The sequence below is a fragment of the Pseudopipra pipra genome, chromosome 2 (genome assembly GCF_036250125.1).
Source record: "Pseudopipra pipra isolate bDixPip1 chromosome 2, bDixPip1.hap1, whole genome shotgun sequence".
NCBI lineage: Eukaryota > Metazoa > Chordata > Aves > Passeriformes > Pipridae > Pseudopipra > Pseudopipra pipra.
The window spans coordinates 56,559,196-56,575,031 of NC_087550.1; the positions used below are offsets into that span (position 1 = coordinate 56,559,196).

Genomic DNA, 15,836 nt, shown 5'->3' on the forward strand with positions numbered 1-15,836 from the left:
CTTATAACATGCAGGTGCAGTTTGGTGCCAGAAATAATTTTCCCAATATGTTAGTAAATGACATTCTGACTCTGCATTCATGTACCACTGAGCTGTCAGCAAACAGCCAATTGATGAAAGGTTGGCTAACCGACTTGCAGCACTTCTTTTCATATATTGGCAAAGACCTTATTCTAAAGAGATGATATTCATTTAATTAAGGGTAATTGACATATTGATATATCTCCCTATATATCTCTTTGAGGTAATAGTGGATTGCAGCAAACAGCAAAATGCTGTGTTACAATACCTGTTCTGATTATAAAAAGTTTCATTATAAAACCAACAAAGCATAGAATCCAGGTTGGTCTTTGAAAGGAGCTTTGAATTAATGGGCTTGACATTCAGAGTTGTGCTTAAGGACAGGATGCATTATACAGATCAATCTTTGAACATGGTGCCAGATTTTAAGGCAGTATCTCTAAGACTGTGTATATTTTGCTTTGTTCTGATAGCCGCTTCACAAAATGCTGAAATCTCTGTTGCAACAAATTGTCTGTCACAAGCATTGCAGCAAAGCAAATTCTTTAAAACACTTTTACTGGCCTCAGTGTAGGAGTCAACAGCCAAAAATGTACATAAGACTCAATTAGAAAGGCATATAGAATATTTTAAATATTTTTTAAATAAATAAAGCCCCTAAGAAAGGCATGACAAAAGTAATAATGATTTTATTAATGAAGTAACTATTAATAGTGTAACTAAATTAAAAGTGTTTATATGATGTCCCTTTGCCAATTTGCTTACATATTGTGGTTGAACCCCAGCTGACAACTAAGCCCCATGCACTTACTTGATCATTTTCTAGTTTCAGGATCAGGGAGAGAATCAGAAGAGCAAAAATTAGAAAACTCGTGAATTGAGATGAAGGCAGTTTAATAGGTAAAGAAAAAGCCCCACACAGAAAACAAGGAAGCAATTTACCACCCTCAGTGGGCAGGCAGGTATTCAGCCATCTTCAGACAAGCAGGGCTCCATCACAGGGAACAGTGACTTGAGAAGACAAATGCTATCACTGCAAATGTCCCTCTCTTCCTCCTTCTTCCCCCAGCTTTATATGCTGAGCATGATGCCATATAGTATGGAATATCCCTTTGGTCATCTGTGGTTAGCTGTCTCTGCCATGTCCCCTCCCAACTTCCTGTGCACCCACAGCCTCCTTGCTGGTGGAGTGGGGTGGGGTGAGATGCAGACAAGATCTTGACTGCATCGGCACTGCTCGACAGTGACAAAAACGTCCTTGTGTTATCGACGCTTTCCAGCAAAATCCAGAACATAGCCCCATACTAGTTACTGTGAAGAACATTAACTCTACCCCAGCAAAAACCAATACAATACACTAAATTCTTTTTTTTTTTTTTTTGCTAAGAACATGAAATCAGTAGAGGAACCTAAGTTGTCCTTTTATACGGGGTATCAGAAGACAAAGCATTGCACTTGGTTCTTGCTCCACATGATCTGAATTCTGATCTTCTCCTTGGTAGATGTGTTCTTATTTTTTCTATATTCTCAGATGGAATAGTGTAATTTTAAAATTTGTTTACCATTGCGTTGTAAAAATGCAGAAAACTGATGATGAAAGGTGCAAGATAGTGGAAAAAGGTATGTCAAATCTTTGCATAGTAGCAAGATACAATCATTGATCATCCTGAAACTTTGTAGGCTTCAAAGTGCATTGCACTAACAAATGCTTGATGTGCTGCAATAAAAAACTATTTAAAAGTATAGGTGTATGACGATATAGTATTTCTGGAATTTTTTTCATGTTTGCTTTGCTAAAGTATAATTTACAGTCATATAACTAGAGTGTTATTACTTTGTATTTGGTATCAATATATCAATACAAGCATATATACATTTCATTTATTCAAATTTCTTTTTACAGGCTGTTGTAATATTAGGTAATAATCCATTGCTATAAATGCAAGAGACTAAACACTACATTTGATAAGTGAAACAAGATTTTTTTCTTTTTTTCCTTTGAGTAGTTCATCATAGTGTGTTTCTTTTTCTCATACATGTAGTATTTAGAGAGTTATTCATCACTCTTTTCCTGAATATCTACATTTTCTTTTTATATAGAAATTATCAGATATTGCTTTAGATTTAGATAATTTACCTTAAATTCTTTTCAATATTTTCAATAGATTTATATGTTGCTTTTTATTTTCCCATGGTCTTTTTCCAAATATGTATGAACATGAATGTACTCTGAGTTATTATTTTCCATTCTTCCTGAATTGCTTCATACATGAAGAGAAAAATATTTAACACGGGTTGTACTCTTACAGGTCTACCATACTGCATCTTCTGTTGTTCCACCTACGCTTTCTTTTTTTATTATGGATTTCTTGGACAGCTTTCTGTATCTTAACATTAAAAGACATTTCAAGGATACTATTTAGAGTTAAATTATATGATGAGTGTCATCTTTGTAGAGATAAAACTTTTTGATGGCAACTCTGTATTTCAAGATGTCAGTATTTCAATAATCCTTCCCACCTATTATTTTCTGCCAAATCTTTTTGAAAATCCTCAGTCAAACTGTGTGATGATTTATAAATTATGGAGCAATCCTTAGCTGTGCAAGAATAGATATTGTGCAAATCAGTGTTTTCACTATCCCATTCTTCCCATAGTTTGAAATAGTAAGGGTAATTGTCTGCTGTTAATAATTCTGCATAAGCAGGATGGGGTTATTAATTTCAAATGAGTAATCCGTAGATTTTTCTTCTGTTTGTAAAAGTGAACACTAAAGCTTGTTTGTTTTACTTTGGGATGCAATGTTTCTGATAGAAATTGTTCTGAAAAGACTGGGTTTGTTGATGACCGGGAAGCTAGGAGCCAAGTGGGATGACAGCTCCTAGTTGGCTTGTGAATGAATGCGATGAAAATATATATCTAAAATGTTTGGATACAAATGTGGATCAGATCACTCTGAAACAAAGCAACAAAAGAGATTGAGAGACTATCCAGTGCTAAAATAAAATTGGAGCTATCAAATTATAACTGTCATGGTCTTGAGGGGCAGAAATTGTTTACTGTCAAAAGACATTCAGGGCAGCCCAATGCTCCTTCTCTCCTTCCCTTTTCCTGCAGGGCAACAGAGTGCATTACAGCTCAATTGCATATTGACCTCTAAATGTTGTCTTAAGCTATTCAGGAAACACAGTGGCAATATTTATTGATAGACAGATGTGAATAACCTATAAATGTTTGATCAAAATCTACCAGTTTAACCCATATCTTAATTTTCAAAACTGAATCTATTATAATGTTTTTCTCATGAACTTTTCTACCCAATTCAGCTATTCTGAGCATCAAAACTTCTTCAATCTGTCTTCCTTCTATGACATATAATTCTATATGCTGTGTATGTTTCCCCAAACCTGTTTCTTCTAACATGATGCAAACTCTTATATCTGATTACCATGGGACAACTGAACAATTTGAATAATTGAAGTTGAATTGTGCAGTGAATTGCTTGCCCTTGCACTCCTAACACGAGAGCAGTTTCAAATCATGTGTGACTTCTATTAAATTTAATTATTTTACCCTTTGACTTCTATAATATAGTTATGGGTTACTAAATGAGGGCAGCTACATTTATTCTGTCTACTTTTGCCGGGTTCCTTTTGTGTATCTTCTTGCAATCCGACATGAAATATGATTTTCATTGTATGATAAATATGGATGTAGGTTATAATTCCTTCATTGAAGTGGTTAGTGTTGTTTCCATCTGACCAGCATCTCACTTCATACACTAAAATATTTAATAGAGAACAAAATATTCTTTATTAAAGAGCTAGTGATACAACTTAGTTATGTAGTATTTTGTTATCACTTACTGAATTCAGTCCTCTAATCTTTACATTTGCTATGTAATTGCGTGGATTGCTTGCCCTTCCTTCCTTCCTTTCTTCTTTCCTTCCTTCCTTCCTTCCTTCCTTCCTTCCTTCCTTGCTTCCTTGCTTCCTTCCTTCCTTCCCTGCCTTCCCCTTTCCTTTTTCCTAGAGATTTAAAATAAACCTGCTTTATTGTATTATGTTTCTGTTACCCTTGCAAAATATAATTCCTATGTAACTACAGATAGGTAGTCAAAACTCATGTCCTAGTTAGGACAACTGAGACCAGTTCATCATGGTATGGGTGTAACTCAAAACTGTGTATTCTATAACCTTCCATGCCATTTCCCAGAAATTGTTAGCAGTAGAGGCCTGTAGATGTTCCTGTCCTGATACCCTTTTATGGAATTCCCCGCTCTGAGGGAAGGACTGAGCATCCTCATACCCTTTTATGGAATTCCCCGCTCTGAGGGGAGGACTGAGCATTCCTGCCTGAAACGGAGAATATAGAAACTTGGAGTTTTGGAACCTTTTTACCACTCGTGGGATCCAGAGGAAGACTGCAGCTCACTGCTCTCAACCGGACTGCAGCTCACAGCTCTCCCAGACTGCAACAGCTCTCCCACCAGCAGGTTTTTCCCCTCTCCCTTTACTTTGGACTCGGGGGGGGCCCAAGGAACACCACTTTGTTCATGTCCCAGGGTGCTGGGTTATACATTTGGGGTTTGTGGGTTAAGACCAATTGTTTGTTTGTATAATTGTACTTATTGTATTATTTTATTTAATTGTTATTCTGACTTATAATCTCTCTTTTGAGTTGAGTTCATTTCCCCTGCTGGTTAACTTTTAAACCAGCACAACTCACCAACCTTATGTTTTGATCCTGTGATGGTTGTGACAGGTACTAGAGCAAAATGTTCTTTCAGGCAGATTTCCTTAAAGGAGAAACGGAGTCTCAGAAAGGGTATCTGTTGAATTACTGGTGAATGTTTGGATATCTCATTAAAATGAGATGAGATACCCAAATTCTGCTAAAGATTCAGGGGATTTTAAATTGGTATTATGGTTTCCTAATCTATGCTGTCAATTTTGTGGAGTAAAAGTGGCTGGAAAAACTCTGGCTCTAAGATGTGCTAACATGTCAACTGCCATATATGGGGAAAGATCTCTTAAAAAAGTAATTTTTTGGGGTGCTCTTATTTTTTAAAGAAAAAATGGCAGGAAAAATCACTCACCACTCTTGAAATCCTCAAGATTATTTCTGATAGTTTGTACCCGTGGGAAGGAAGTAGCAATTCTAGTCTTTGTGCACCTTAATCTCCTCATGCTTGCTTCTCAGTTTATTGTCAAAATACTGTTTTCCTCTGATGAAATACCTACAGTAAAGGATCTTGGAGTTATTAGCATGAAGTGTCCCTTTCAGAGTGCAAAACTGGTAATAAGAATTGCTTTATTTTATAGAGAATGTTTCATATAATTGCCCGGTTTCTTCAGATGGCATTTCAAAAAGAGCAAACTCCTTTGGCCTTTTGTACAAATGGTACATGCAGAGTGCAGAAGTGGTACAGTACTGGTCACAGAGTGACATGCCATCCATAAATGCTGATTATAAGGTAGAAAAAGGTCAGTATTTCATGAAGGCAAAGCACTCAGAGTGGCTATTAAGAATAACTTTGTTAAGTCTCGCTGGTGGTGAGCTGCTTATGCATATACACTGTACCACTTACTTAAAGTATAAGGGCTCTGCCATGCACTTGGAAGTTTCTTATTTCAATGTCTATTGAATATAAAAAAGGAAATTTGTTTAATACTGTAATTCTTTCATTGTATTTTAATATTTTCAGGGGAGGAAATCACCAGGAGAGCATGTATGCTTGGATTTCATCCATCAAAATTGGATTACTGTAATGGGCTCTACATGAGGTGGCTTCTTAAAACCACTCAAACTTGATCTACTGCTGTACACAGCTGCTCTCTCAGTAAATGATGCTTCTTATGGAAAAAAAAGCTTTACTGTATTTTGAGATCTAAGTTTAAACCTATCTTCTACTTATAAAGCACCATGGGCTTGTACGATCTTTGTAGGTGTCAAAGGAAGTGTTTCTGTAGACTCCAGTGCTGAAGAATCAAAACTTAGACAAAATGAAAGAGCACATGTCCAAGGCACTTTGACTCTCTGATGCTATATGAGCTCTAATTAGATGATATGCTCAAGACTAGATCCTGGGGGTTAAATGTGAAGGAACTAGAGGAAGAGTGTTTGAATCCGTGGATTTGGAAGTTGTCTCTTCTCTAATTAATCTGCTTTTTTTACTATTAGGTTTTTTTTACTAAAAGAGAACTGTGTAGATGCCTGCAGATGGTGGAGGACTTAGGTCTGAGAAAAAGAATTTTTTAAACATTGGGCACTGTATCAATAACATAGCTAGAAAGACTCCTGAAACTTTGAAATAAAAGCTATATGTCTGAAAGGGTATATATAAAAGGAAATTTAAAAACATTAGATTGTCATCTGTGCTGCTTATTAATGAAGTGAATGAGCTGCACGGAGCAGGCTATGTATAATGAATCATTTATCAACAAAGCATGACCTTTTCCTACTTGTAAATTACCCACAAGTAGACTTTGATTTTTAGAAATCTGGTTGTTGAGAACTGTTTGATCAACTTATGTCAACAGACTTCAGTATATTTGCCTTGAGTAAGATTTCACAACTAGTAGTTTATGATTACATAAATTGCATGGAGTTGTTTCTTGTCCTTATTTGGATGCCTGAAAATCTTATAAAGAATGACTTGCAAATATAGTGTAAACATTTGTGCAAATATCTTTCTGCAGAATATATAGGAGCCTTGAACTCTCCATGACCATGCTTACTGACAGTATTCCTTGTATTCCCTAAACTGACAGTCAAAGAAAAAAAAACAAATGAGAGTTGTAACAGATTTCCTTCGCATCCTGTGTTTCTTCTGGTGACATTTCATCCAGTTTCACTGGTAATTTAATAGAGGTTCATGGACAGTTTTTTTCTGAGTTGCCATCAGGCCAATGTCGTGTGAGCACATGGGAAGACACTTGCATGGCAGATGTTGAGAACAATCACTGTTTATGCCACTTTTGGTCATTAGAGATTCCACTGCTTTTTCCAGAACAATAGTGCTTGTCGGTGGTGTCCTGATGAAAGCCCAGTTTGTATAATTACATCCTGCCTTCCTATATTTCTCATCTGGACTATTTTTAAGTTCTTGCCCTAAAACTATGCTCTATTAGTATTGTTCACTAAATTATATTCCTGGTAATTTAGTTCAGAGGGTAGAGGATGTGTTTTGTTTCTGTTTTTGTTTTTTTTTTTTGGTTTTTTGTTTGTTTGTTTGGTTTTTGGTTGTTTGTTTTTTTTTGTAGAGGCTTCTTTACATGTTCATGTAGTGAGTCAATAAACTATCACTATCCTAGTTTGGAGGCAGAAACTAGAATACTTTATTGAACTCACAACTTCATATATAAAGGGTTTAGGGTTTACATACTCAACAGGGTTTGCATATTCATGGGGGGTTTGCATATTCATTCTGTTACAATTGGGGGGTTTCACAAGGATGAGATAAGGGAAAAACCCAGGTTGACAAATCTTGAGGGTCCTACAATTACATCATAGGAAAAACCCACTTTATCTGGGGAGATTTCATGGGGGGAGAAAGGTATTCAGGATTGCAAAGTACACAAGATACAAAAGGAGAGATAAAACATAATAGGATCCTGTATAGGTTGATGAAATCGAGGTGGGACACTCTTGGCTTGGGCAGGGTATATCACACCAATGGTATCTTGTTTGCTTCTTGCATCGAGGTTTTTTCCCCAACTCTCGTAGCTCATGGCTTTTTGCAGAGACTGCTCAAATCCTTCTCTGCAGATATTATATTTTGGAATTCAACATGTTCACACAAATTCGTTGATATATCTTTGCAGATAAGCAAGCAAAAAGTCTTACAATATGCCCCCATGTCTAATTTTCACGTACGTAAATGGAGGTACAACTGCAGGATCTGGGTATACAGTATTGTGAATAGAATGTGTTTTGTTAGTCATTAGAACGGACTATTTCAACATCACTTTAAATAGCCTGTAGCAAATTCTTGACAAAAGGCCATTCTGATTAAAGATTCAAAGGGTAATAGCAATGTAGAGCTGATATACAACCTCAAGTCTGGTATTGGGAGTTATTTAGGTGTTACTACTGGTAAAACAGTATTTGGGTCCAGTATTGTTTAACTTATCCATCAATGACTTGGATGAAGGGGTAGATGCCTCCTCAGCAAGTTCACTGATGACACAAAGATGGGAGGAGTGGCTGATACTGCGGATTGCTGTGCAGCCCTTCAGAAGGACCTTGACTGGTTGGAAATATAGGCAAAAAAGAACTGTCTGAAGCTCAACAAAAGCAAATACAGAGTCCTGGACCTTGGGAAAAACAACCCCAAGCACCAGTACAGACTGGGGGCCAATCTGCTGGAAAGCAGCTCTGCAGAGAAGGACCTGGAAGTCTTGGTGGACAATGAGCTGTCCATGAGCCAGCAGTGTGTCCTTGTAATCAAGAAGACCAACAGTATCCTGGGGTGCTTTAGGACAAGAATTTTGCCAGCAGGTCAAGGGAGATGATCCTGCTCCTCTGCTCAGCCCTGATGAAGCTGCATCTGGAGTGTTGTGTCCAGTTCTGGTCTCCTCAGTACAAGAAAGATATAGAGCTCCTGGATCATGTTCAGCAGAGGGTTAAAAAGATCATTAAGGGACTGGAGCATCTCTCTTCTGAGGAATGGCTGAGGGACCTGGACCTGTTTAGGCCCAAAGAAGAGGTTAAACTCCGAGACTGAAAAGGGACCTCACTGATGTCTATAAGTATCTGAAGGGAAAGTGTCAAGAGGATGGAGCTAGACTTTAGCTGGTGGTGCCAAGCAATAGGACAAGAGGCAGTGGACAGAAACTGGACCATGGGAAGCTCTGCCTGAACACAAGGAAGAACTCTACTGTGTGTGACTGAGCAATGGCATAGGCTGCCTAGAGAGGTTGTGGAATCTCCTTCGCTGGAGATATTCAAAAGCCTTCTGGACACTGAGCAACATGCTCAGTGTTCTTGAGATGGCAAGTTGAAACTGCCATCAACTGCAAGTTGAAACTCATAGGATAATTGAGGTTGGAAGGAGGTCACAAAATCTAACCTCTTGCATGTTTCAACAGGAGTGTTTGCCAGCACAAGAACAGCTCCACAACCTTCAGTGACCCCTCAACTCACACCCCTTCTAAAAAGCACACTTCATTAACAGATGTAAAAAAAATATTAATTGCTGCAGTCCAGAATTCCCAGCTAGATCTGCTGCACACAAAGTTTTTCTGCAAGATCTGTCTAGAGGCTCTGTGTGGTTCTGGCTATACAAACCCTAGGAACAGAGCCATGACAAACAGTTGTTTTTATGGTATTTTGAGGTTTCTCGGGCCCAAAAAGTAAGTACCTTGAGACTAGATAATGATTTAAATAGATATGAAACATGCATAATTCAGATATTTACAGATGACTCTCTTCATCACCTTCTTGTTTACAAAAAATTAAGAATTAGGCTGACAATTTAGGTAGTTTCTTCCTGTACTTAATAAGGAACATTTTCTTAATTTCTCACTTTAAATCTTTTATGCTACAAATTAAACTGTTTTTCATGTGTTATAAGGGGAGGTTGAAGAACATGAAGTCTTCAGTCTTCCTTTTCTTCTGTAACCACTTTTATTGTCATAATTTTATTAGACATTTTATGATGAAGTATATAGGCAGTTTTCTAGAGGAGTCTACATTGTTCCATTGAATGAGGTAGCATTTGAGTTTATATTTGTGGAGAGAGGATGAAGAGGAAGGGAGGGGATCTGAGCTGGAGGGACCAGTGATGTTGAGTATAGAAATCATAAAAGGTAAGAAGGTTACACCAGTCTTAGGAGAGAGAAATGAATGAGTTTATTGATTCAAAAGCCATTTTAAAAGGTGGGGAAATTTGTTCTGTTCTTTTGAGGTAAGACTATTAAACTCAGCAGAAATGCATTCACAGACTTAGCTGTCTTTTAAAAAAACAAAACATCCCCACCTCAAAACCAAAAAAAACCACCACAAACAAACAAGCAAAAAAACAAGCAAGCAAACAAACAAAAAAATTACCGCAAAAGAAAAACAACAAAACACCCAAACACACAGACTGGGTCTTTTTGGGTAAAAGCTGTTATCTTAACTCTCTAGAAGTCTATAAGATTTCAAGCTTTATCCAGTTTTAAAGTGAATAACAGAATCTTTTTTCTTCCTTGGGGATACTCTTACTGACCTACAACTATTTTGTCAGTTCTTCCTAGTCCTTACCGTTAGCCTGCTGTGTCCTCATTCAGCTTGTTTAGTATAATTCTTTGATGAAAATCAGGATTATATTATCTTTTTCAAATTGTAGAGACTTCATCTGGCTCAAAGGGTTGTGGGTCAATGGTTAGAGTTCAGCACTAAGTAGTTATGAGTGACATACCCGGGGGGACACAACACTGAAGGTGAAAGTATATAATGGAAATAGTCAGTGGAATGGAGTGCGTTCTCAGAGGCTGTGATGGAAAACAGCTAACTTTTGGAAAGCAAGGCTGAAATTCAGAGAACTCCTGAGAGGGTAGAGAAGTGGATTGGTAAAAACCTAATGAAGTTCATAAGGGGAAATGTAATGTCCTGCACCTGGGATGGAATAACCCCATGCCCCATTACAGCTTGGTAACCAGCTCTAGCCTTAGGGAAATGGTAGAGTTGGGAGGGGAGGGATTGCAGTAAAGAACAGGAGGTCCTGGAGGATGTAACTGTGAATCAGCAGTGTGCCCTGCAGATGCTGGATGGTGGGCTGCCTTAGGAAGAACACAGCCAGCAGTTTGAGAAGTGCTCACTCCCCTCTATTTGACATTTGTGAGACCACAAGTGGGTTACTGCATTCAGTGCTGGGTTGCCCAGTACAAGGTAGATGTTGATGAAGTAAAATGAGTCAATAAGAGAATTACCATGGTGATTGGCGGCTGAAGAACCTGACTCTTATATGAACAAGAGAGAAAGTGAACTAAACTGAGAGTCTAAGAGCTCGGTTTGTTCAGTCTTAAGAGCTGAGGGGGATCTAGTTGCCGTACACAGCTACCTAAAAAGTGCCATAGGGACTTCAGAGCAAAAAGGCAACAAGCAGTGAATACAAGGTGTAGCAAGGCAAATTTTATCTGTATTGAAACAAAAAAAGTCCTCTGTGAGGCTGGTTAATCACTGGAAGAGGTTGCCCAGAGGGTTTGTGGAATCTGCTCCAAGGAGATGTTGAAAACTCAGCTGATGAGTGAGCAAGCAATCTGCTCTAAGTGAATTTGTCTCTGCTATGAGCAGGGTTTGGACTAGATAGCCCTCAAATGCCTCTTCTGTATGAAATTATCCTATGTGTCTATGAAGGTGGTTACTTGCATCAAGGTGTAATAACTCCTGCTCCCAATTTTTTGCTCTGAGTGGTTTTCCTTAATGTTAGTTCTTGAAATTTTCCAGTATCATCTGATCATATATATTTTTATATTTTCAGGCACACAATGTGACTCTTGGGGATGGTCCTGTGCAGGGCCAGGAGTTAGACTCAGCAATCCTTGTGGGATCATCCCCTTCCAACTCAACATATTCTATGATTTTTGGACATCAAAATGTACTGCAGTTGCTATATTATGTGACTGCAAAAAATTTTAATGGAAATAAATTTTCTCTTAGATTGTCTTTTATATGAGTAACACTGAAGGGCAAAAAGCAAGCCATATGGGCTCTAAGTAAGCTTTGATAATAATATAATTAAAACCCTAGACATCAGCAGGGACAACTAACAATGAAATCTGTTTTGCTGGGTTCAGTTGTCACTCCAAGCAAAAGTTGCTATAAACTTAAACCCTCTTTCACCTCTTACAGAGCATCTATGTGCCTTTTCAGTGAAAAGATGAGATTCCTCTTAGTGACTACAGGTAAAAATATAATTTACCCATAATGTTTTTATTTTCAGTGAACCATTTTTCAGACAGAGCTCATTTGGTGGAGTTCAGACTAGATGAACTTCCCCACAAAAAGATACAATGTGCCAGCATACAGAGGCTTTTTTGTTTCATGTTACTAGGTATCATCATTTTGGCATACTTCAGTTTGTTTTCTGGTAAATTTGGTAATGTGTTTATTCATATAAAAAACTTTTTTTTTTTTCTTGAGAGTAGATAAATTAGTAGAAAAATGTAATTGTTATATCAGTCCAAGTAGTCTAGATTTTCAGAATATTCAGATAAAACATTTCTCCCTACTAAGACACTTCATAGCTTATGTTTACACTTTTTTGGGTTTTGTGAGGTAAATCAGTGAAACACAAGGAATGGATGGGCAATACCTACTTTACAGATGTTATAAAGAGCACTGATACAGCTCATGTATCAGATGCTGTGTTTGTCTTATCGACATATGAGAAATTAATTCTGTGGATGCCAAATGGCTGTCAAAGTCTCTTTAAAGCCAAATGAAGATAGTTTTGCCATGATTCTCATTATCACTTACTGCCTAACTACTTGTTTTTGGGTTTTGCTTTTTTTGGTTTTTCTTTTCTTTCTGTTAATTTACTTTTTCTATAGCCTGGGATGACCTCACAGGCAGAAGTAGTAGTAACAGGATTATATATTGACAATTAGCAGTCACAACTGTTTATATATCTGAAATGCAAATAGAACAGTCAGAAATCAGCAGCTAAGGCTTTTGTAGTGCCAACATTGCTGTGTTTCTTTAAAACTATCAGTATTCCTTCATTTCTTTTCTTAACACTCTGCCTCTCTAACTCCAATACCTCTGTGGCTATCAGCCCTCAGCACTCTAACTGTGATAATCATTTATGACCCAGGAGCATTTTCTATTTCCTCTTCTTTCACTCATCCTGGCCTGCTGTGTTTATCACAGATAACATACACTATATAACACAGTCTTGTTTCTACATATCTTGACTGAAGAGCGTCATTCTCATGCACCTGAAAAGGCAGCTGCTTTGGCAGTTCCATTGTCTAAAACAAGCCATTTTGCATGAGCAGTGTGCTTCTTTAGCATTTTAGTAGCCAGCCTAAGTGTTTCTTTTACCTTTTCTCAATTTGTCATTTACATTTATTACAATAATGTCACATTATTGCAACACTCACGCCACTAATTGTTATGGAATCTTTTCTTCTTGCCTTCTATGCCAGCTATTTTAGTATATATCCTCTCAGTTAAATAATACTCTGTAATCCTTTCCCCCACTCCAGTTTTTATTAAGACACAGCTTCCATAATTGTTGTCTCTCATTCTTCTGTGAAATTGCTTATCAACACATCACACAGAGCCAATGAATTATGGAAGTTAGGCAGAATGACAGAGTTCACAAATGCAAAGGTTTTTTTCTTGCAGTAACTGTATAAATTGATATTCAAAGTGCCTAACAACAAGATGTTATTGTTCCTTTTGGAAAAAATCCCATCCTGCTTATATAGTCTCATCAGTGTGGCTCTTTCTCCACAAGAGGGATCCCAAATCTGCTTGCTTGACCTTAAGTATCATTTCAGTGACTTAGATCAGGGTGGGCAGGCATCTGTATGCAGCTGGGACAATCAGGAGGCAGATGGGAAGAGAAGGCATGGTGCAGAGTAAATGGAAGAGATGTGAAAATTTGATGGAAAGGTCTCAAATTGGAATTTATGGGTATAAGCATGGATTTCTAGGAAAGACAACATTAAAGTGGATTCAGATCTCTAATCATTGTGGATGTACTCCAGGGACTCCTGAACATGTGTCAGCTGTTCTCAGATTGATTTCTGAAACTGTCAGAGTTTATTTAACACCCTTATACTTGGATTTGTTATAACAACTGCTAGATTGTGTCATTGCTGCTGTTTGCAACATTAAAGTTAGGGAAGTACTCTAATTTTGTTCTGGTCCTGTACAAAATATTTTGAGAAAAATAATTCTTCCTTGCAACAGTAAATGTACTTTCAGTGCTACCAGAGGCTGTTTTCTTGTACAGCAGAATTAGTCTAATCTTCTCATACCTATGTGCAAAGGCAGAACATTAATATATTTAGACCATTTGATTGGTTACTTACTATTTACAATGGCATAAAAAATTAATACTGTCGCTGGAGCATGAAAATTACAAATTAACAGAAACTAATGCTGCCGCTGAGTCAGATTAAGTACTGCTGGGAGAAACTGAGGCAGTTCTGTAAAACATAGCATAGCACGCTATAACTACTTCTGATTTAAACATGATTTTTCATACATGGTAACCCAGTGTCTTAATCTGTTTGTCTTTTCTGCTTCTTGCCTCAGTGCACATGATTGTAGCAATGCTTTTTGCATTAAAAGAGCTTTAGAACAGAATTACTAGAAAAGTGGTATGCTAGAACTCATCTGTATTAACGTCACCATCCTACAAATATACAGACAGTACTTAGAGAAATGCTACCTTTGTGCAACTTGCTTTTTTTCCTGCCAACTCAGCAGATGATAATAAAAAAAAAAAAAGGAAGAAGAGGAAAATATAAACTGGCTGATTTATAACCATTCTTTTCTTTTAAATCCATCCACTTGGGGGTTTTGTACTGCTCTTTCATCTTCTTTTCAGATTACCCTACTGAAAAACAAACAAACCAACAAACAATCCACAAACAACTGAATTCAAGTGAATAGAATTTCCCCAAGCCCAGTTTAAAGTGATGAGGTTATCTGTGAGAAAGGCCCTAGCTCTTGGTGAGCGAAGACGCTAATGAAAATGAGCATTCTAAAAGGATCGTCTGCAGCTGTCTTCATAAAAAGAAACTGATTAGTAGTTTGGACGGTGCTAACACTGTAAATTATCAAACAAAATATGGCAGAAGCATCCATTTGCGTATATGAAAATTACAATTTGAACATCACATTTAGAGCACATTAATCAACTTCATTCTTTGTTTTTATGCCTAATGAGGCTTTTCAGAAAGGTAAACAGCTTTCTAAATAAAGTTGCCTTGGCAAAAATGGATTAAATGGATCCCTATTTGGCATTTATTTATTTATTTATTTATTTATTTATTTATTTATTTATAGTATTTCTTTACTAATTCTCTATTTATTTATTTAAGCAGATGCAGTCCAGTAAGATGTGGATGAACATTTGAAATGACCAGGCTTCTGCATTATATACACCAACACCAACTAAGACAGAAATAAATGCAGTATTTTCTTGTTCTCTCCCTTTTTTCTTTATTGATTTAGTCTCTTTCACAGCAATACTGCCTTGTAATCGTGCAAGCGTGAGATTTTTGCAGGTTTTCTAATAGCCATATCTCCCCAGCTTTTGTCTGTGCCTTCTTCCTGCTAACACTTTAATTGTCAAAAAGGCATCTTCCACCTTCATTTCTCTATGAGTTTCAGGGCAGAGCTGCTGTATTCCCCCCAAAGGATCTACATTTAAGTAGTCTTTGTGCTCAGACTCTGAAACACAGTTGTTTTAATTGTTTGTTAAAAAAATAACACCATGCCACCAAAATAAAACTAAACAGCACATACTTCTGAACTGCGTCTGTTTTACTCGGTGTCTGTACTGATTTTTCTGATTGTTAGATATATAAATAGCATCCTGTTGCAGAAGGTTTCCAGAATTAATATAGTGATTCAACTACTCAGGAAAAAAATTAGTTTTAAAAACCAAAATGGTACGTTAGAAATTACATCAATTGCTCCTCAGTCTCAGCACCATGGAAATGTGATGCTTCACTTGGTTACAACAATACGGTTTGGATTTACTCCATCAAAGTCGATGTACCAAGGCCATAGCATTTCTGTGCAAACTTTTGTCTGCATATGGGTGCTGCATCAAGTCACACTGACAAACTTGAGTTAACTGTTTT

General features: G+C 37.2%; 1 long non-coding RNA gene across 1 annotated transcript; it reads left to right on the forward strand.

The window, feature by feature from the left end:
* Positions 1-4,125: 4,125 nt before the first annotated feature.
* Positions 4,126-15,480, forward strand: LOC135406855 (uncharacterized). The gene is made up of 3 exons (XR_010426532.1): positions 4,126-4,516; positions 11,860-11,912; positions 15,072-15,480. It is a non-coding gene; the product is annotated as an uncharacterized LOC135406855 (long non-coding RNA).
* The last annotated feature ends 356 nt before the right edge of the window (positions 15,481-15,836 follow it).